This window comes from Quercus robur, chromosome 11, assembly GCF_932294415.1.
Source record: "Quercus robur chromosome 11, dhQueRobu3.1, whole genome shotgun sequence".
Classification (NCBI taxonomy): domain Eukaryota; kingdom Viridiplantae; phylum Streptophyta; class Magnoliopsida; order Fagales; family Fagaceae; genus Quercus; species Quercus robur.
In genome coordinates, this window is record NC_065544.1 from 14,163,890 (window position 1) to 14,186,569 (window position 22,680).

At 38.5% G+C, this 22,680-nt stretch overlaps 2 protein-coding genes across 51 annotated transcripts in view; both read right to left on the bottom strand.

The window, feature by feature from the left end:
* Window positions 1–22,680, bottom strand: part of LOC126707665 (putative disease resistance protein RGA4) — a 68,138-nt gene that overhangs the window by 38,199 nt on the left and 7,259 nt on the right. The window lies entirely within an intron of this gene.
* Window positions 17,476–22,680, bottom strand: part of LOC126707661 (disease resistance protein RGA2-like) — a 79,299-nt gene continuing 74,094 nt past the window's right edge. For 27 of the 50 annotated variants that reach the window (XM_050407454.1, XM_050407456.1, XM_050407445.1 and 24 more), the window contains 3 exons: window positions 22,555–22,647; window positions 22,154–22,240; window positions 21,781–21,928 (listed from right to left, as the gene is read on the bottom strand). The gene's annotated coding sequence lies outside the window, so the exon portion shown is untranslated. Of the gene's footprint in view, window positions 18,017–18,354; window positions 18,556–19,341; window positions 19,455–20,495; window positions 20,605–21,510; window positions 21,670–21,755; window positions 21,929–22,153; window positions 22,241–22,554; window positions 22,648–22,680 lie in introns of those variants that run through there. The other 23 variants (XM_050407480.1, XM_050407481.1, XM_050407474.1 and 20 more) reach the window with 11 other exon arrangements.

The following is a 22,680-nucleotide window of genomic DNA, read 5'->3' on the forward strand; positions in this document are numbered from 1 at the left end:
GGAGGCCGTGGATTCACGCCATGGGGGCTGTTCCGTCCACCCTTCACGTGAAAGTAAAATTTCCTACTGAGCACGGAGTTGTAGAGGTAAGGGGAAATCAGCAGGTGGCGAAGCAATGCCTCGTAGCCGCGGTCCAGTGGGAAAAGGAGCAGCTCGGCCAAGCTGAGCACGCCGAGAAAGAGACTGCATAGCAATTACAGATACCCCAGGAAAAGGGGGCGGACGTTGCCGAGGAGGTACTGAAGAGATGTTGTTGTTCCTGTTGCAGAACATAGATGTCTTCGCATGGAACCCGTATGAAGTGCCCGGCGTAGACCCCGAGTTCATTATTCACAAACTCAATGTGGACCCATCATTTCCTCCGAAAAAGCAGAAGCCGAGAAGAGCATCAAAGGAGCACGTCGATGCAGTAAACCTGGAGGTCCAGCGACTGAAGGAAGCCGGGGTCATAAAAGAAATATTCTTCCCGAGATGGCTAGCAAACACTGTCGTAGTAAAGAAGAAGAGCGGTAAATGGAGAGTTTGCGTGGACTTCACCGATTTAAACAGAGCGTGTCCCAAGGATCCGTTCCCGATGCCCAAGATTGATCAGTTGGTGGATGCCACGTACGGGCACCCGAGAATGAGTTTCCTGGACACCTTCCAAGGCTACCACCAGATTGCCTTAGCACCCGAGGACCGAGAGAAGACAGCATTTATATCCCCGAACGCAAACTATCACTACGAGGTCATGCCGTTTGGATTGAAGAATGCCGGGGCCACCTACCAGCGTATGATGACAAGGATGTTCCGGGAAAAAATTGGTTGCACGGTTGAAGTTTATATCGACGACATGGTAGTAAAGAGCAGAAAAGAGTCGCTGCATACTGAAGACCTTCGGGGAGTATTCGAGATACTACGACGACACAGGCTGCGCCTCAATGCCGAAAAGTGCACTTTCGGAGTGGGGGCTGGCAAGTTCCTGGGTTATCTGATCTCCACTCGGGGAATAGAGGCTAACCCCGACCAAATAGAGGCAATCAATCGCCTAAAACCACCGAGCAACCCTAAGGAGGTGCAGGTGCTCACCGGGATGTTGGCCGCCCTGAACCGATTCATCTCCAAGTTTGCCGATCGCTGCCGGCCATTCTATCAACTTCTGAAGAAGTGGAAGGGGTTTCAGTGGGACGAGAGCTGCGATGAAGCTTTTCGAGAACTAAAGGAGTATTTGGCAAAGGCGCCGAGGTTGACGGCCCCGGAACCCGGGGAGGATCTGTTTATGTACCTTGCAGTCACCAATCATGCCGTAAGTGCTGTATTACTAAGGGACCGGGGAGTGCAAATACCGGTGTATTACGTAAGCAAGACCTTGGTCGACGCCGAGACGAGGTACCTGCCTCTTGAAAAGTTGGTTTTGGCCTTGGTACACACCACGAGGAAGTTACCACACTACTTCCAGGCACACACAGTGTTCGTCCTCACCGAGTATCCATTGCAATCACTGTTGAAGAGATCCGATTTCACAGGACGGATTGCTAAATGGGGGACTCGGTTGGGATCGTTTGACATAAGATACCGACCTAGAAGCTCGGTGAAAGGGCAGATTCTCGCTAATTTCATCGCGGAGTTTACACCTAAGAATGAAGGCCAGGTAATCTGTAGTGCGGAGATTCGCCCGTGGAGGTTATTTGTGGACGGCGCATCAAACGCTATGGGGGCCGGGGCTGGTATTGTCATAATCACCCCTGAAGGTATGCGACTGGAACATTCCTTCAGATTGGGGTTCAAAGCCTCGAACAACGAAGCCGAATATGAGGCCCTGTTGGCCGGACTAAGGGCAGTATTGCATCTGGGCGCCAGGGACGTGGAAATCTACTCAGACTCTCGGCTGGTTGTTTATCAGATCACTGGGGACTTCGAGGCTCGGGATCCCCGAATGAAAGCTTATCTGAGTACGGCAAAGCAGATTATCGGTCAGTTTGGAACGATAAAGATATCCCAGGTGGCCCGGTCGCAAAACAAGCATGCTGACTCTCTTGCCACGTTAGCCTCATCGGCTACCGAGGACACCCCGAGGCTTATCACGATTGAACTTGTAAGGGAACCAAGCATCTGTGTGAAGACTGCCCTCGACCGGGCCGGAGTAGAGGTTGCGCAGGTGGCGGTGGCCGGACCATGCTGGATGAACCCGATCATAGACTTTCTTTCCGAAGATAAAGTTCCAGAGGATGAGGCCGAGGCCAATAAGATTCGACGAATGGCTCCCAGGTACTGGTTGTCTTCGAACCGAAAGTTGTACAGAAGGTCCTTCGCTGGCCCTTACCTCTTGTGCCTGCATCCTGAAAAAGTCAAGGAGCTTCTAACCGAGCTGCATGAAGGAGTATGCGGCGGGCATGCCGGGGGACGATCTTTAGCACACAGAGCAATGACGCAGGGGTTTTGGTGGCCACAGATGCAGAAGGACGCCGCCTAATACGTTCGGAGTTGCGAACAATGTCAAAGGCACGCCCCAATGATCCATCAGCCGGCCGGACATCTAAACCCTGTCAGCAGCCCGTGGCCATTTGCACAATGGGGGCTCGACATCCTCGGGCCATTCCCCCGAGCAACGGGGAACCGCCATTTTGTACTAGTGGCCGTGGATTACTTCACAAAGTGGGCTGAAGCCGAAGCCTTGGCCAATATCCGGGATACCGACGTGAAAAAGTTTGTGTGGAAAAACATAGTTACAAGGTTTGGGGTGCCGAATTCACTAGTGACAGACAACGGGCTACAGTTCGACAGCAACGCTTTTCGGACCTTTTGCAGCGAGCTCGGCATCAAGAACAAGTATTCAACCCCGGCATACCCCCAGAGTAACGGCCAAGCTGAAGCAGTAAACAAGACTATTTTGAACGGGCTCAAGAGAAGGTTGGATGGAGCGAAAGGAAGGTGGGCAGAAGAACTACCCAGTGTTTTGTGGGCCTACCGCACGACCCCCAGGAGATCCACGGGGGAAACCCCATTTTCTCTGGCATACGGAGCAGAAGCAGTGATACCAACCGAGGTGAGCTTGTGCAGTGCGCGGGTCGTCGGGTTTGACCCCGTACAGAACGCCGACCTTATGATGGAGCAGTTGGATTGGCTAGAAGAATGCAGGGAGGCCGCGACCGTACGTCTTGCCGAGTATCAGCAGAAGCTGGAGCAAAGGTACAACCGAAATGTAAGGACCAGGGAATTCAGTGCCGGGGAATTGGTGTTAAGAAGGGTAGTAGGGAACATGCGGGACGTGGCTGCAGGGAAGCTTGCTCAGAGTTGGGAGGGACCATACAGAGTCACAGCCATCGCAGGGGCAGGGGCTTACTACTTGGAGGACCTGGACGAGAGGCCGCTCCCCCGACCATGGAACGCCAACAACCTGAAGAAATTCTACGCGTAACCATCGATGTAAGCCGAAACTTGTATTCTATGAAGATTAAGAGTATGATGAACTTTTTTGTCTTTGCTGTTTTTGACCCTGTAGCCGCGCACCAAGAGAATCGCCAACAGAACCTAAGGACAGAAACCTGACTCTCGGCTCGATCAATATCGCCGAGCAGGTGAAAACCTTACAAACAAAAACCTAAGGACAGAAACCTGACTCTCGGCTCGATCAATATCGCCGAGCAGGTGAAAACCTTACAAACAAAATCCTAAGGACAGAAACCTGACTCTCGGCTCGATCAATATCGCCGAGCAGGTGAAAACCTTACAAACAAAAACCTAAGGACAGAAACCTGACTCTCGGCTCGATCAATATCGCCGAGCAGGTGAAAACCTTACAAACAAAATCCTAAGGACAGAAACCTGACTCTCGGCTCGATCAATATCGCCGAGCAGGTGAAAACCTTACAAACAAAATCCTAAGGACAGAAACCTGACTCTCGGCTCGATCAATATCGCCGAGCAGGTGAAAACCTTACAAACAAAATTCTAAGGCCAGAAACCTGACTCTCGGCTCGATCAATATCGCCGAGCAGGTGAAAACCTGACGAATAAATCTTAAGGGCAGGAACCTGACCCTCGGTTCGGTCAAAATCACCGAGCATGTGTGAACCTTGCAATTAAATCTATGAAGATAAAAACTTGATTCTCGGTTAAAATCGAATATCCGGACAAACGGAAACTTTGCAAACAAATGCTCGAAGGACGGAAACTCAATTCTCGGTCAAACCAAAACCTGATAAAAACCTAACCCTTTTTACAAAAACTAAGTCCAAATAGCGCTCTCAAAACTACCCACAGCTCCGCACAACAGGTTCTCGGGGGTACCATTCTATTAAGCGGCCATAGCACAGGTATAATTCAAGCAAAGCACAAACGGATATAATTTCATTCAACAAATTGAAACAGGAAAAGAAAACGGACTACCAATTAAACAAGTAAAAGCAATTGTTCAATCACCACATCCCGGTGACATGGGCAAATAAAACCAATAAAATTAAAACAACGGTTCAATCACCACATCCCGGTGACATAGGCAAATAAAGATGAAATAAAAATAAGCTAAAATAAAATCAACTAGGAGGTTGAGTCGGCGGTGGCACTTCCTATTGGAAGATCACGAAGAAAGGCTGGGCCTCGTCAAGAAGTTCCTGCACAGTAGGTATGCTCGTGGCCTCCAGTTCCTCGGGCTCGGCATGAGAGTCGATTTGCTCAACCAACTCCCTCATACTGGCCGTCTCCTCCTCGTCTAGAGAAGCCGGGGCATTCTGGACGGCAGGTACAGGGTTCGGAAATGGAATCTGGTCAGGGTCTCTCAGCTGCGAGTCTTCAGGAACTCCCATTGCCTGAAGAGCAGCAAACCACCCGGCTTCGAAACCCATATGCCGAGCCCGAGCCACCACCGGCTCTGCGGAGTTCTCGGCATCGGCGAAGCCTATGTCGTACCACTTTTGCTCCGCGGCCGCCAAGCCTGCCCTGAGATCAGCTATCTCGTTGGTATGAGAAGTGTTGAGGCTGAGGGCTTCGGCCAATTTGAATTCCGTCTCATTTTGCCTGGCCAGGAGGTCAGTACACCTCTGTTCGGCCGATGCTCGGAACTTCTCCGCGACAGCAACCTTCTTCTCGGCAGCCTCAGCAATCTTGGCCTTTTCCTTAGCCGTTTTTACTGCTGCCTCCCGCGCCCTCTTCTCGCGCTCATTTTCCTCATCAAGCTCCCGTGCCCGGGCAACCACAATGTGAGCCAGTTGAGCGGCCTAGCAAGCGCGAAGGTTAGCAAAGTGACAAAAGGAAATCTACAGGTGACAAAAGGAAATCTACATGGAGCAAATAGACAAAAGAATTACCGCAATGGCGTGCCACTCTAACTGGCGCCCCACGGACTCCTCGGACCCATCATCAAAGGCGTGCACGTCCTCGGGAAGTTGGAGAGCTCCGGCCAAGGTTTGGGCAATACGGCCGCCCTCGCCCTTATCCCACATCTGAACAGAGGCCGTCGATGGCAATGGCTTGCCGTCCAGAAGGAACTTTGGCTCCCACGCTGGAGCCACTTGGGAGGAGGACGCGCCCCCCGTGCCGGCTTCGGTCGGCGGCTCGCGGATGACAATCCCCCCTGTTGGTCGGGGAGGAGTCTTGGCAGCGGCGTCCCCCGAGGCCGTGGAATGTTGCTCGGTTACTTTCTGTTTCTTCTGGGCACGTCCGGACTGCGAGGGGGGAGGAGGTTGAGAAAGTGGACCCCGACCCTGAGTAGGCGGGGGCTGGTTGGTCGGCCGGGCACCAGGCACGAACCTGTCAAGGGTCATTACTCTCCTTGCCACCATTCTTGCACCAGGCTGGATCGCTTCAGCTAGCAGGTTAGCCGCGTCTGTCACTTGCTGTTGATGCTCAGCGGGTGGATCCTCGGGATGGGGCTGCTCTTGGGCTTGGTCCCCTTGTTGTATAGCTTCGTGAGCTCTCTCTCTAAGGCGCCGGGATACCTGTTCCGCGGAATCGTCTCGAAGGGGAACTAGTTCGTCCGCGGCAGTGAACCGCCGACCAAATTCCCTCGCTTCCCCGGTTGTAAGCTTCGGCGGCAAGAAATTCACGTACCTGACGTCTATGTACGAGAGCAGGGGGCTGTCAACTATCAACGCCTGCTTGAAAGGTTGCCAAGTAGAGTAAACCGGTTCCACGCCGAGGATCAGGTGTGAGGCCCGGAGTTGCCCGTCCCAATGCACGTAGATCTCGGAACGAAGGACGAAGTTTAGGTCCCTGACGTGGACGGCTCTGAGGTCCTGAGCAAACACGTTGCCGTCTGCAAAAGAACAGATAACGCGTTAGCTTTTAACAATAAAAGATTTTCTTTTACTCAAACAACTATAAGAAGGGGAGGGTACGAACCCACTTCACGCCGTGTGAGGGGGCAAGGGATCTCCCCGGCAAACCAATTGCCGCGCACCCTGACAAACTCCCCGGCGGAGTTCCTGTTCGAATCGGGTAGGCACGATATCAGCCGTACCCGAGCATCCCTTGTCTTTAAGTAGTAATTTGTGGATTTGCTCCCACAGAGGCTGTACATTTGGTTAATATCATGGTGGTCTAGTTGTAAGTTAAAGGTATGGTTCAACTGGCCGACACAACTAACTACCCGGTAAAAATTGGGGGGAAGCTGGTCGGGGCACAGCCCATAGTAGGTGAGTGTGCTTATCAGGAGGGGATCTACCGGGAACCTAACCCCACCTTCTAAGATGGACATCAAAGGAAAGAAGGCTGTACCCTGCCCTCGGTGGAGTTCCATATCACTCTCATGGCAGTAAGCCACGTCCACGTCACTGGGGATACTAAATTTACTCCTAAAGGTGGCTAAAGCAGCCGGGGTATCTAGAAGGTAAGAATAACCCATCTATAAAGCCTAAAACTACAAGAATAAACTCAAAGAAACAAAGCTGAAGGAACAGGAAGGGGAAGAAAGACTTACTTTGGGTTCTAAGGAGGAAAAGAACGCTGAGCAAGCAAGCACACAGAAATGTGGTCGGCAGAGAGTAGGCACTAAAGATCAGAGGCGAAGGAAAAATGGAGTGACGTTTGGAGAAGAACTATTTATAGAGCCAGAAGAAATGGGGAAAGAAGAAACGCTTGATCAAGCAATAAATGGGCACAGCGAACGAGCGACCCAGCAAATGCCAAGCGTAACCGATTTGCGCGCCGCTTCGGTTCACGAACCGTCAGGCAATAATGACGACTGCGCCTGGCGCCGCGAAACGGCGCGTCTTTTGAGATGACTATTAATGAGAAGTGACAGCCAGAAGTCCCAGACTAAAAGATTCCCGAGGTCAAAAGGCCCGGGCAGCTCCTTGATTCTCCTCGGCGACCGAGTATGAATCAAGGGGGGGCTATTGTACGGCACCGAGCTCCCAAAGCCCATACTGGCCTTGGGCCCAGACCCATCTAGGCCCCGAGCTCCCAAAGCCCATACTGGCCTTGGGCCCAGACCCATCTAGGCCCCGGGCCCAAGCCCATACCGGCCTTGGGCGCAGGCCCAGCAGAAAGTTCCAGTTACCTTATGCCCTTCTTGAAACTGCCTTAGAGCCAAAAACAAGTTTTGGGTATTAAGTTCCCGGGGTTGACCGGTTAATATTTCCTGGTAGAGCGCATGAGTCAATACCCGGGAAGGTCATGATATGCACGGGAACGTGAGTTGCCGAACACAATCGGTGAAAATGGAGCCAAGTTCCAAGATCATAAATGCTGCACCGCCCTTTCACCTAAACAACCACTTTAACCAGATAATACTGGACCTTCAATAGCACTAACGGTGAATGTAATCATGATCTCCCCACTAACCTTGGCTATAAATAGAGGAAAGTTGGGAGAAGAAGGGGTTCAGAAAAATTGAGAGAAAATAGTCAAGGAGAGAGCATTTCAACTGAGTGTTGTTTTGAGTCTCTCTGCCGAGAACGACCCATTGTAGGAAATCCTTAAACCCACTACAAATAAATTGTGAGCCCAAGGGATTTAAGGCCCAGAACTCTTGTACTTGGTTCTTACAGTGTCAATCAACTAATATTTATTGTATGATCTATAAGTTTATATTTTATATATAATTTTAAATTATAAAAACTTACAATTTAAAAAATTTATTGATAACATAGCTAGTGATCTTTAATTTTCTTGAAATTTTGCAAACATAAAAAATATAAGAAGAAGATGTAATCCAATGATAGATTTGTCAAAATTCACCTCTACTAAAAAAAAATATTGAATAAGATTGTAATCTAAAACTACAACCAATTTTGTAATTAAACTTTGTCCATTTTAATAAAAAAATAGCTAGTTGTTATTGAGAAAAGATAGTCAATTAGTGCAATTATAACAACAAGGTTACCAAAAATAATTTCTAGAAAATTAAAGATTAATAGCTGTGTTATCAATAAATTGTTTAAATTTTAAATCTTTGTAGTTTAAAAATAAGTATAAAATATAAGCTTATAGATCATCTGTGTTAAAAGTGTAAAGAACATACAATCCAACAGGTATATTTTCAAAATGACAAAATTTAGTTACAAAATTAGTTGTAACTTAAGGTTTCAACCTTACTTAATAAAATAAACATTACTACATATTTTAAAAATCTAATCATTGAATTGCATATTTTTTATGCTCTTAATACAGATGTCAAATTTTGTATCAATCAGATGTTATCTACTATATGATCTATTATTTTTAATGCATAATGTTATTCTACAAAAATTTGCAATTTAAACAATAAATTGATGTATAGCTATTGATCTTTAATATTTTGGAAATTTTACAATAATTGAGAATATTAAAAAAAAATGTAATCTAATAGTTGATTTGTCAAAATTTACATCCAATAAAAAAGATATTGAATGAAGTTGTAATCTTAGGCTACAATCAAGTTTGTAGCCAAACTTTGTCCTTATTATTATTTGTATATTGATGTGCATGAAATATATACAATTAATGAAGTATCCTCATATATGCATCTTTAACCTCATTATTATGTTAAGTTGTGACTAATTATAATCTATCTTTTGTTTTATAGGTTATTAAGGATTTACATGCTAACGAGAATTGGTGAAAAAAAGAAGAAAAAAATGTGATCATCATCATCCTTCATGAACACATGACATCCACAAGGAAGTTGAATGCTCCAAGGTGAGTCTAGGCCAATTGAGTCCTGCCATTTTGAGAGATCCCGACCAGACATATGTGAGAGAAAAGAATTCAGAGAAGAAATAATAAAGAAAGAAAAAGAAGTCCAGGCGTGAAGTTTAGAAAGCAAAGGAAAAAATGAATAAAAAAATAATAATACATTAGGCGTGAAGTGGACAAGGGATGTACAGATGAGCTTGTGGTCATAATTGCACGTATGAGCTTTCCTCTTACTCCACCGAAACTAAATAAGGAGTTTCCATTGGTCCACTTCAGTCTTGGTTTTGTAAAAAGAAAAGTTTTAGGTCGGTGTGACTTGGTGAGAACATAAATAGAGAGCAAAACAGAAAATACAGGAGGCTGAACGTATAGAGCCGCTGCTACCACTTTGGTTCTCTTTGGTTTTCCTCTATAATAGTTAGTTTTATTTTATTTGTTTAGTTTAATATTTAGTATTTTATTTTTGTGTTTTATTTTAATTATTATTAGTAGCTAAATTCTAATTAGGGTTGAGGATGACATCTTGTTAAAGATTATTAATAGTATTTATGTGATTTAATTTTTCTCACAATATTTTAATGATTTGAATTGTTCTTGCTTCATATCAATTGACTAAGATGAGATTCTAGATATGAGTTCAATTATGTTTTTCCTCATGATTTAGGATTTATCTTAATTAATTGAATGCTTAGATTATGATTGTTTGATTTTAAAACTAGATATCTCTCATGATTTGTTCGTCAACGGATACAATTAATGATTTAATTTTATACCTAAGAAGAGAAAAAGAGTATTGCTTTATATTTTTAAACATAAGTTTTAATGATAATATTTTCTATGATAACAAGATTGATTTCTAGATTATCATGCATTGGTTGGAAAAAATTAATGATCATAGATATATGCTAATATGAATTAATAAAGCGGATTCTAAAACCTTAATTCCTTTCTCTTGATTGTTTACATCTTTCTACTGCTTTATATCACATCTTTGCTTTGTTTAATTATTTGCTTTGTTTAATTATTTGCTTAGCTTTATTTAATTTCAAACAACCAATTTTTATTAAACTAAATTAGGATTAATTTGGTTAAAATTTCATTAATTTTCCTATGTTCATACAAGTCCTTGTGGGTTCAACCTCATTCTTGTCAAACTATACTTCGGTATGGTTCGTGAACTTGTGAGTACTTTAAAATTTCACAACAGATATGATGTTTGCCCATAATTTTTTTTAGGGAGCCCTTAAATTTATTTTAAACCAAGTCAACTTTATAACCTATTAAGTTAGAGTTCTTATACACTCACACCATTTACTACAATACCTTGAAAAGGTTGACTATTAGAGGTGGAGAATCACTTCCACATAGATTTATTATTTTTTCTCCTTCACCCACAATTTTCTACCTCAGAATTGTGGCACAAAAATTGTGTAATCAAGTTGATACTTTGTTGGCCTGAATACAGTTCTTTTAAGCACAATAAAATTGATGCTTTCTTAAATTTTTTTATGATAAAACTGAAACCTTTTACAATTATCAAACTTTGGATAATATTTCAAAGACAAAAAGTAAATTTAATACCTAATGTGGTGACTATTGACTAAAATTCTTTCCAAATCTAATCACACATGAATTTTCTAGTTCAAATATAATAATATATCATAATATCTAAATAAAAAAATGTATTGTCTTATTTCTAATGTTCTATTTTATGCTCTTCAAGTCGGCAATTTGTTTCTTTTTTTTATTAGGACAGAAAATTTTTATTCAAAATGTTTTGAAACTTTCACTTTTACTATTTTGGCAATTTTTTTTACGTATTAAAGGTTATGTAGTAATGTTTATTTTATTAAGTAAGGTTGTAATCTCAGGCTACAATTAATTTTGTAATTAAACTTTGTCATTTTGAAAATATAATTGCTGGATTGCATGTCCTTTACACTTTTAAATCAAATTTTATGTTAATAAGATGTTATTTACTATATGATCTATAAATTTATTTTTTATACATAATGTTATACTACAAAAAACTTGCTATTTAAACAACAGATTGATGCATAGCTATTGATTTTTAATTTTCTGGAAATTTTACAAACATTGAGGATATAAGAAAAAAAATGTAATTTAATAGTCGATTTGTCAAAATTTACACCCAATAAAAATATATTGAATAGAGTTGTAATCTTAGGCTACGACCTAGTTTGTAGCAAACCTTTGTCCTTATTATTATTTGTATATGATGTTTGTCCATAATTTTAGTGCGCGCCAAAAATAAGGCTATTGGGCTTGACCTCACTTGGGATCACAACTTACTTATAAGGTGAGCTTAGGATTTCCTACTTTGGGTCGTTCTCGGCACAGAGACTCAACGTAGTTTATTCATCCTCTTGTTGAATCACTGTTTCTCTCTACTCTTTATTTTTTGTGAACCTCTCCACAACCCTTTTTCCTTTTCATCTTCGTATATTTATAGCTCTGGATTAGTGGGGAGACTATAATTACAACCTTAGTTAGTGCAATTGGGGGTCCAATATCATTAGTTGTAAGTGGGTGGTTAGGTGGGGGTGGAATATAGTGAATGTGGCCTTGGAACTTGGTTCCAACTCAAGTAATAATGCTCGGTAGTTTTTTCCTGGAAACTACTGAGCATGCTATGGTGTATTCGGATTTCAGTCTTTCTTTATTATTCGGGAACTTTACGCCAAGCAATGGTTAAGTGATGAGATTTGGACTTGTAGTTTGTGAGGGTAGAGTAGAAAGAGATTGAAAGTGTGGGCCGTGCTGCTGGGCCTGAATCCAAGGCCCAATTGGGTTCGGTAACCTCGGTGCCGTACATGATCTATAAAATTATTTTTTATGCATAATGTTATTTTTTTAAAATGGATATTAACTTGATCAAAGTGAAGTTTTATATTCGCATTTTTTCTTCTTCTTCTTCTTCTTCTTCTTTTTTTTTTTTTTTTTTTTTTTTTTTTTGAACTTTGGCATATATGGACAACCCAGTTTTGACGACTACCACAGTACAATGCCAACTTGAACAATTATTTACAAGAAAGAGTCAGCTTCTTTAACGTTCCAATAAGGTTGAAGCTGAGATTTTCTATAAAAATAACTCCTCATTTCCTTCTCAAAATGTCTTCTTCACAGTTCACCTTCACCATCTACCTTCTAACCCTTGCTCTCTTTCTCCAAACCATTTTTGGAGCCATCCCTGTCTTCCATTATTGTTTAAGCTCAGCTGGAAACTTCACCTCCGATGACCCGTATGGATCAAACCTAAATGTGCTTTTGGGTAATCTTTACAACCAAACCCCTCCCCAAGGTTTTGGCCTCGGTTCAGTTGGTTTGAACCCATACCAAACTTATGGACTTGCTCTTTGTCGTCGTGATGTTGGGCAAACTATCAAAAGAAGCAACTCTCACCCCTGAACTCTATGCAGGTGAATTGCTAGACTTAGCAGGTGGAGATTCAAAGAAGCTCTATGGTATGGTCCAATGCACTAGGGATCTTTCCTGCAATAACTGCTTTAAGTGTCTTGAGAGCATAATTGCTAAACTTCCTTCTTGTTGTAGTGGTAAAGTTGGAGGAAGAGTTGGCGCTGGGAGTTGCAACATAAGATATGAGATGTACCCTTTCTTCAGTTTTTAGGTAATATATGCATAAAATAATAAGGGGTGTTTGTATGAACACATCCTTTCTGCAAGTATGTAGCATTACCAGTTGCCATGTATCTTTGTTGCATTTTTCAACCTATTTTTGAATAAAATTTATGTGTTTCTTACTATGATTGTTGTGGATAAATGAAAATTTCCTCATCAAGTTTTGGACAAGAGGGTTGGATTAATAGTTCGAAAACATAGGTAAACACCAAATTCAAATTTTACAACTTTTGCATGATAGATTAGGAGTGTCAATTCGGGTTAGTGTGTAGTATCGAGATAAGGGTATTCGGTTAAATAACTCAACTTGAACTCAACCCATTTAATAATTGGGTTATGACCCTTCAACCCTAACACAACATATTAATAAAATGGGTTGACATAGCACAACTCACTTAACATGCTTAATAAACGGATCGTGTTGAGTTGACACAAATGTAACATGACCCACTTCATCCCACCTAATATTAAACAAGCCAGCTTGGTTGACACAAATTCAAACCATTTAACCTGCTTCAAAAAAAAAAAAACCTAATTAATATTGTTGCAAATTTAATACAAACTCATAACATCAAAATACCTATTAAGTATACAATTTGAAAGTTAATAATAAAATCAAATACTTAAAACACATCATCCAAAAGTTCAAAATAACATCAAATTACTTAATAAATATTAACTTCATAATGTTGTACCATCTATCTAGAAATAGGTTCTTTACATCCCAAAAGAAGTGCATACACTTCAACCCAAATCAAAATAACAAAGATCAACAAAAATATAACATTCATCTATAGATAAGTTTTTTACATCCCAAAAGAAGTACATACACTTCAACCCAAATTCAAAATTGCATTGTTCAATAAAACTCGTCAAATGCTAAGTATCAATATTGAAAGAGTTAGAACAACCAGTAGACTGATCATGACTATGACTATGAGTATCATCCATAAATTCTTTTGGATTTGTAAAGTTTCAACTTACAATTATATTACTTATAAGTGTTTGTAATTTGTCATTTTATTTTTAAGTTTAAAATATAGGTTGGATATAAAGGGTATTGACAAATCTAAAATAAACTAAATATTTATTTGTCATATGAGTTAAACAGGTTGTGTTAAACGGGTCATTACGGGTTGACACGAATAAATTGGCATATCAAACATGTCAATTGTGAGTCACACGAATTGACTTGCTTATGACATATTTCTTATCGTGTCACTCTCGGGTCGACCCATTTATAACCCAAACCCGCTAAGACCCAACCCTAATCTACAAAAATATGTGTCGTGTTTGGGTTGTATTCGTGGGTCATGTTAAACATTGGCACCCCTATGATAGATGCAGACTAATAGACCGAGTTTTTTTTGTCTTTCTATTTTTTTAATGAATAAAAAATTGAAATTCAATCCACTTTGAGTCTTATGCAACTATGAAAATAGGGGACATTGAACACTTGCCTAAAGAATGCCACAAAGGCTTTAAGTCCAAAACTTGTCTCAAAAGATTACATTCTTATAAAATGTTCAGTAGGGGTGGCAAAATTCGACACCACCTACGAACTCAACATGACACAACATGAAATTAGCAAATTCTGGGGTTGAGGTTTAATGGATTTGTGTCATATTTGGGTTGACACGACTGATCTATTTAATAAACATGTCAAGTTTGTGTCCAACCTATGGAACCTGTTTGACCTGTCTGACCCGTTTGATTAAATGACATTTTACCAATATACCATTCAGACCTTAGACATAAAAACTTATTATTTGTTGTGGTTTATTTTCTTTAACATATTGTGATTGATTATTTGTGATATTGAGATATGCTTTAGTTTTGAATAATTATTTGTGATGCAGTTACTCGTTAGTTCTACATTTTATATTTAAAAAAATTATCTGTTTAGTTCTTCATAGTTCTAATCAATTTGATTAATACTAAAATTTGTATTTTTTTTTTTTTTCGTATTGATAAAATCTAAAAAATTGGTCAACATGACTGACTCGTTTAATAAACAGGTTGTGCTAGGGTTGAAGAATTTTGACCCGTTTAATAAACGTGTCAGGTTAGTGTTGACCCATATAGTCAAATAATCATGAGTTGACACGACACATGAACACAAATTGTCATCCCTAACATTTAGTACATTGAATAGAAATTACGTTAGGAATAATAATTTTGAGGAAAAAAAAAAAAAAAAGATGTAACTTTTTTTTTTATATAAGAAAGATGTTGTAACTTGTAATATAATAACTATATATTCCTATCCATAACTTTGGCTACTACCTATGAAAAATTTATAAAATATGATTAATATCGAAAGTTTGTATTTTTCTTAAAATATATTAATTTTAAGAGTTCTTACGTGTATTGAGGAATAGTTTATAGTCATTTTAGAGAGGAATATATATTCCTCAATTTAAGGCATAAGTACTCCTCAAGTTAAGGATTAGTAGCTACTACTAAATAATTATTCTCTATAATAAAGATGAAACCAAATATCGGAATATTTATTACAAATGATTAATCATCATTTCATTATAAGAGCTATTATAGTATACCAAATGTGTCCATAAAATCCCATAAAAAAATGTGTACTTAAAAATTAACCCAGCAGAAAAATTAGAACATATTATAGAAAATTTTACACCAAAACAGAACACCTCCTAAACATCAAGAATACACAAATATTTGGCACAGCAGAATAATTTATCCCCAAATAATAGCAGAGAACATTGTTCAAATATTTGGTTCAGGACTCTAATCTTCCTCCAACATCCTTCATAATTATTCTCAAAATCTGATCTTCAAATTAAACCAGTGACCCATTATATATGTACAATGGCATTTCTATGAGACCAAACATAATACAGTGGCCCATGGAATCTTACAAATAGATGATCTCAGATTTCTCCCTCTCAAGTTGGTAATGCCCTAGCTCATCAGATCATGCCAGCCGTACTTAGTATCTGAAAGACTTGAAACTCAGCATTACCCAATGACGGTGGACCGAAATGGACCAAAAGTGTACCAAGTAGACCAAAATAAATTGAATGGACCGAAGTGAACTAAAATAGACTGAATGGACTGAATTTATTGAACTAAAATAAACTAAAATGGACCGAAATAGATCGAATGGATCGAAGTGGACCAAATTGACCAAAATTGACCAATGGATTGAATTTAACCAAAGTGGACCGAACGGATCAAAGTGGATTGAAACAGACCGAATTGAACAAAAATAGACCAAATGGACCGAAGTAGACTAAATGGACCAAATGACAGTTTGATATGCTCACACATTTTTTGGGTCTAGACAGTGGAGGAAATAAGTAACAAAATTGGGACAGAGAAGAAATTCAAATGGACTAAAACCATATTTTATGGAAATAAGAGGGTGTTGATGCCTCTGCATATATATGGGAAATAAAAAACAAAACTTCCAAAATCAATAAGTCGAGCATACTTGACATATTTGAGGCAAACAAGGAGTTTTCAGCCTTTCGTACCCATAACAGCTGCTGCCTAGCCTTGTGACAAGATGCTGCCTTTAGATTCATGCCAAATCTCATTGGAAAGATTGGAATTTTTACTTGTTCATCATGACCTATTCTGAGTTTGAGGAATATGTAAAAAGTACTTACTTAATAAAACAAAAGGATTTCATTCTATAAAAAAGAGCGAATTACGATTTTATTTCTTAACATCTACATTATTTGTCAACTTGGTTCTTAATCGTTTCAAGTAAGTCAATTTAGTGTCTTACTTATTTTCTTCTCTCTTTTTAATGGGAAATGACTTTTTGGTATTATTATGTCAAAATAGTCATTTTTGCTAAATGATAGATAAAAAAAAAAATGGTTAGTCACACACTTGGCTAAAAGCACAAAATCGTAAAAACCCGATATTTCAGCTCAATGAAAGATATCCACATTGTCACTTCTTTTCTTTTTTTTTTCTTTCTCTTTTTTTTTTTTTTTTTTGTCTCTAACAAAGATTAACAAAAATCTGGATGGTCAGTGTGGTTTCATAGTTTAGTAACTGAAACACAATTACCATATTGTAGAGGAAGTACAACCCAAAATAGTCCAAACCCAGCAAACAACATTGATGCCCAGTTGAAGTAAAAAGTATATATATATAATTAGTAATTACAACCCTAACTTAAACAGAATCAATATTCGTATAGAAGATACAAGGGTGAAATAGGGAAACCCAGATATGATGATTGAGAAGAAACAAAAACACAGACCTCTATTTTTTTTTTTTTTTGGCCATTAGCCATTTTAGCAATTTTCCTCAATTATTTAACGATAAGGATTAATTTGACACGATACCAAAAGATTAAGAATTAAACTAACACATTTGAAATGTTGGAGACCAATTTGACAGAGTGTAAACATTAGAACTAAAATATTAATTTATCCTATAAACAAAAGAAAGGAAAATGACATGCTAGCATTAATGCCATTTTTATACACCACAATTTGGAAGATACTAGATAACAAGGATTTGGGAGAATATCCTATTTTAACCCATTTAGCCCTCATTGGGATTTTCTATTTGTTTTGTTTTTAACTTCTATATAAATTACTTTTTAAATCCTATCATTTGGTATGATGCTTAGAAAAAAATCTCTCAAGCTAAAAAGTTTCTTACTTATTGAAGTTGCATTTGGTATAATATTGAAAAGGTACCCTTTTTTCAGCACGACATTATAACTGAAATGAAATAGAGGTTCCCAATTTTCACTTATGTTTCGATTCATACCCAAAATGCTTATTAATGAAAACAACATCCACTCCAGATATATACATGTTCTATTCCTTTCATATTCCTTTCATATGATTACTCTAATGCGAGAAACAACAAGAATAACATGACCATGGAATACATAGTCAACAGTATGCAACAAAACAAAATAAAATGCAGAAGCACCAAACAAGAGCTTAATAACCTCAGCTGAAATAGCAAATCCCCCAGCTGCAACACAATGAAGTGTCATGGTCCATCCAAACCACAAGCCTTGTTAACATCAACGCGACTGGTTTCAACTTTCAACTATATAATTCAAGATATCCGTACCGCAAGCTTGCCTCATCAGCATCATGACCCTCTTCTTCCATAGCATTTTTTACACCAATAAAATCATCAAACTATCTTCAAGCAAAACTGAATGATATTGCAAAACCCATTTGAGAAGGCTCTTGGAACCACAGCACATGGAATTCACTCTCATCTCAAACCTCCACGCAATCTCTCTCTACAAAATTTGTAATATATATAATATTAATAAATGCTATTCAGGAATTTATAAACAAAGAAAATGATAAATTACAACAAATAGAAAAAGTACTCATACCTAACTATGAATTCAAATAGAAACATGAAAACTTTCCTACTTATGCATGTGTCTTTATCTATATCATACAATGACTGCATTTTGTAGCTCAATTGGAGTGGTACTTTCTCCCCACTCGGGAACAAGATGGAGAGTTCTCTAATATATATCACTCATCTTAATTATCAAGACAACCAAGAAGAAAGAAATGAATGCATTGCATGATCATCAATTAAATCAAAAATGAAGTTCATGCTTACATGTTCGTAACATAATGTGCTCATCTTGCACTTGAACTCATAGCAAGGAAGTCCCAGCCATTTATAGCATCCACTATGTTTATGCAGCTTCATAATGTTCACAGGTGATGTTATATTTCTTTGGATATTTTTTGAACACAAAATCCATAACAACAGCTCCAGCATATTTCAGTGCAAGTTATCTTGTAAAGCTAAAGTTTCCTACAGTAATAGGAGATGACTACATTAGAGTTAAGATTATTAACCAAAGACTAAATTTCAATTTGATCACAGATTGGAGGACATAAGAGTATGAGAAGAAAAACTGGTCTCAAAATTAAGAACAAACAATAATATTTACTTAATAAAACTTGATCATCACTGGCCACTTTCATGCACAAAGACAGAGAGAGAGAGAGTGATCAATAGGTCATAAATAAACCTAAAAGAATACAAATCAGATGAACAAAACATACCACACAATGCTCACCATCAGATAGGAGTCTACAGAGCCACAACATGCCAATGCATAAGTACATGTCCAAAAGTGATATTTTTTTTTTTTTTTTTATAACTTAGCATTTTTCAAAAGTGATTGATACAAATCCATAGGTAGAACTCACCCATGAAAACCGGCTTGCAAAGGAAGGATGCCCAAGAGCTTATATACCATGATTAAGCTTACGCTTAATCCATACGGGACACTAGGGTCATAACAATGAAGGACCCCAAACCTAACATACAAGTTTAATATATGTACTCTTCTTCCATATCAAATACAACCTCTCTTTCAATAACATTAATTTAGAATTTATTTTGGCTTGTGATTAGTGATAACAATGGAAGATGCACTACAACTACTAGAAATGAGACATTAAAATAATAGAACACCAGGTTTTTCCAGTGCCTCAATTGGCTTTGCGTATGAGATCAACAAAAATGTCACTCATCAGATGAAAATAGCCCAAGAGTTTCTTAGAAGAAGAGGATAAATAATTAAGCACATACCTGATAGACAGGCTCATCCCCAGCAAGCCCCAGGGTGTGAGCAATTTTTAGCAGCTGTTCCTTGTTTCCTACTGGCACCCTTTCAAATGTTTGCTTTGTGCTTCAAACTGTTTCTACATATTCAAATCTATATCAGAAGGTACGGCCATTTACGGAAGCAAGATATGGATAATTAAGAAATTTATGTGGTTGTCCTTAATTGACAATAAGATTCTTGTAATATTATCTTGTTGAAACATCAAAAAGGTCTTCTTTTGATTCTGAGGAAATCTTATCTCTTCTCTTCTTCTTTTTTCCCTTTATTCCTTACTATCTTGTTTCCATCATTCTGCAGAGTTTTTAACCATATACCTAATTATCAATGCACTAAGATGCATGATGCCTGATACCTTAAAATTACTAGAAAAGGTCTATTGATTTAAGGCGCAACACCTAACCCAAGGTGACTTCAAAGGCAAAAGGCAACCTTAAGGTGCCAAATGGACTCACTAATATATATATATATATATATATATTTCTGTGCTCTTCTGAAATTTAACCACAACCAGCTATTCCTCAAGCCAAATCTCAAATTTAAAATCCTTAACACTTTTGATTGTTACAACAGTACAATGGCAGATGTTGAAGACGTACTCACATACTTTTCTTCAAAAACTATAATCACCACTATGAATCCCAGATTCATTGGAGATGGCCAATGAATCTTTAATGCAACAAAAAACCAGGAAAGAATCTTAAATTTTAGAACTCTGAGGATGACAAGAAAGGAGACACCTGTGGATGCAGCCTAAAAGTAACTACAGGGTATACTCTTCCTCATGTTTCATTATTCATATTTTATGTCCTGGGACATAATAGATATTATATATACCAATTATGAATCGCCAAAGTCTTCCTACTTCTCCATTGTTCCAATCTGATCTGAAAGACAAGCTACGATTGTAAGCTATGAAAACTTGATTTCACTATGCTTCAATAGCTGATTTGTTGCACAATTACACAACCCTAACAGATTGAATAAGCACCAACTCTGATGGACAGTTTTTTCCTATGTCTCAATTAATCTTGCGTATGAGATCAACTGAAATGTTTCCCATCAAAAGAAAATAGCATAAGAGTTCTAGGAAGAATAGGATAAGTAATTAAACATATACCTGATGGACAGGTTCCTTCCCTCCAAACTTCAGGTGAGCAAATTTTACTAATCGTCCCCAGTTTACTGCTGGCACCCTTTCAAAGTTTGCTTTGTGCTTCAAAATATTTCTGCATATCGAATATGAAATTGTAAATAAATCATCCAAAACATAAGCAAGGGGAAAAGCAAAGAAAACTAAATGTTCTAGATAGTATGCCCTCCTCAATTCATTAATAACCCTAAACCCTTTGTATGATACCTAAAAGACACTATAAACTTGAATTTGTTCTGGATAGTATACCCATATGAACTGGTTAACAAAGAGAAAGTTGAAACTCAACAATGGTTCTAGCGCACTGAAGGAGTCAAAATCCATAGTGTAATCATAAGGATACTAAAGCTAATCATGACTATGTATATTATTACTTCCGTGCCATCTAGTGCCAAAATATGCCATTTCAAGTGGAAAATAAGAAAGAATAACACAGGCAGGAGGAGGTTTTTATGTTAGCAAATTCTTCACCCTTCTACAAGGTTATTACAATAATCAAAAACTTCACAAGTCTTCATCAAATATAATGAGTTAATCGGCTGTTCCTCTTCGACCTTCAATTTCCCCCTTCTTATATTCAAACCACTTGATTTATCTCACTAATTGGGTTGACCGTCATAACTTTGGGGTATTCTGTATTCATAATTGTTGAGAATGGCTAATATGACAAGAAAATATTTCCAACTTGTATAAAAAATTAAAAATGAATTGATGACAGAACAACACAACAAAATGGACACTATTAATTCTTTCCTTTCTTTTCCTTCCCAAAAGATTGATTTTATCATTTCTACAAAAGATTGATTTTATCATTTCTACTCCTTTAATATAAAAACTCACAAACTCAGTAATATAAGTAGTCTAATCAATGGCACATTCCCCTTTGGAGAGGAAAAAGCTGAAGCTTTCTCGAATTCTCTAGTTAATCAGTGGATGCCAATTTCAAAATTCTAGAGAAAAAGGGAAATATCAAGATCAGCACCTTTGATTTGAACTAAAGTCGGATTTTTTTTTTCTGTGTCCAAAATAACTTCTTCTAGAGAACAATGGAGAAAGATAGCTTGGTATTCATTTTTTCCTTGTGCAATCTTTTTCCCAATTCAACAATATTTTCAGCTGGGACTCTCCAGATTTCCTAACACTGATGGACATAAAAACAAGAAATTAGTAGAAAACAAGGGACTTGTTTACAATAGAGTTGAACTAGGTAACATATTTCTTTAGTACCTTTTGTTTTCCCCCAACTGCAAGCTTCTTCTTTTTTTTTTTTTTTTTTGAGTTCTAAATAGCTTCTTCTAGAGATCATTGGAGAAAGAAAGCTTTGGTGTTCATTTTTTCCTTGCAAAATTTTTTCCCACTGCAACAATATTTTCAGCAGGGGCTCTCCAGATTTCCTGACACTGTTAGACATAAAAACAAGAAATTAGTATAAAATAAGGGACTTGTTTACAATAAAATTGAACTAGGTAACACATTTCTTTAGTCCCTTTTTTGTTTTCCCCCAACCGCAAGCTATTGTTATGTGATTTTGCTTTTATGAGGCATTCAATTTTAAGACTTTTAAACAGCCATCCTGTTTAACTAGCAAAACAACTATAGTGAGAAAGAACTAAATAACTGATTACCTTAGCAATAGTCTAATATGAACAAAAGACTGATGCTCCAGAGGGTAGTGCTTGAACATCCCAAGTATCAACCGCCTAAAAATAAAGCTATTTTCAAAAGGTAGGAGTGTTAGCATCAAGCTATGGTCCTCAATAACATCATTCTAGCCAACATAAGTTTAAGAGTTTCAGTAAAAAGAAGAAGTTCGTGTAGATTATGGAACTTTTAATGTTGCAAAATTGAATACTTATCCCATTTATACTCATTGAGTATAAATGTCCATTGTCAGCCATCATCCAAGCATCATATAGGTGAAAAGGTCAACCAAATTGGTTTTCCCCACCTTTTTAAGTCGACTATATTGTTTATAGTATATATCACATTACACTGAGGAAATAAAAAATAGATGGAAACACGGTACCTTATAATTGTGTGGAATACCAAAGTCAGCCAAAAATTGCTCAACCTTTCTATTCCACACCTGTAATATGGTGAAAAAGACAAAGCATTTGGCCTAGCATTTGTTTTTATTAATTATAATATTAGC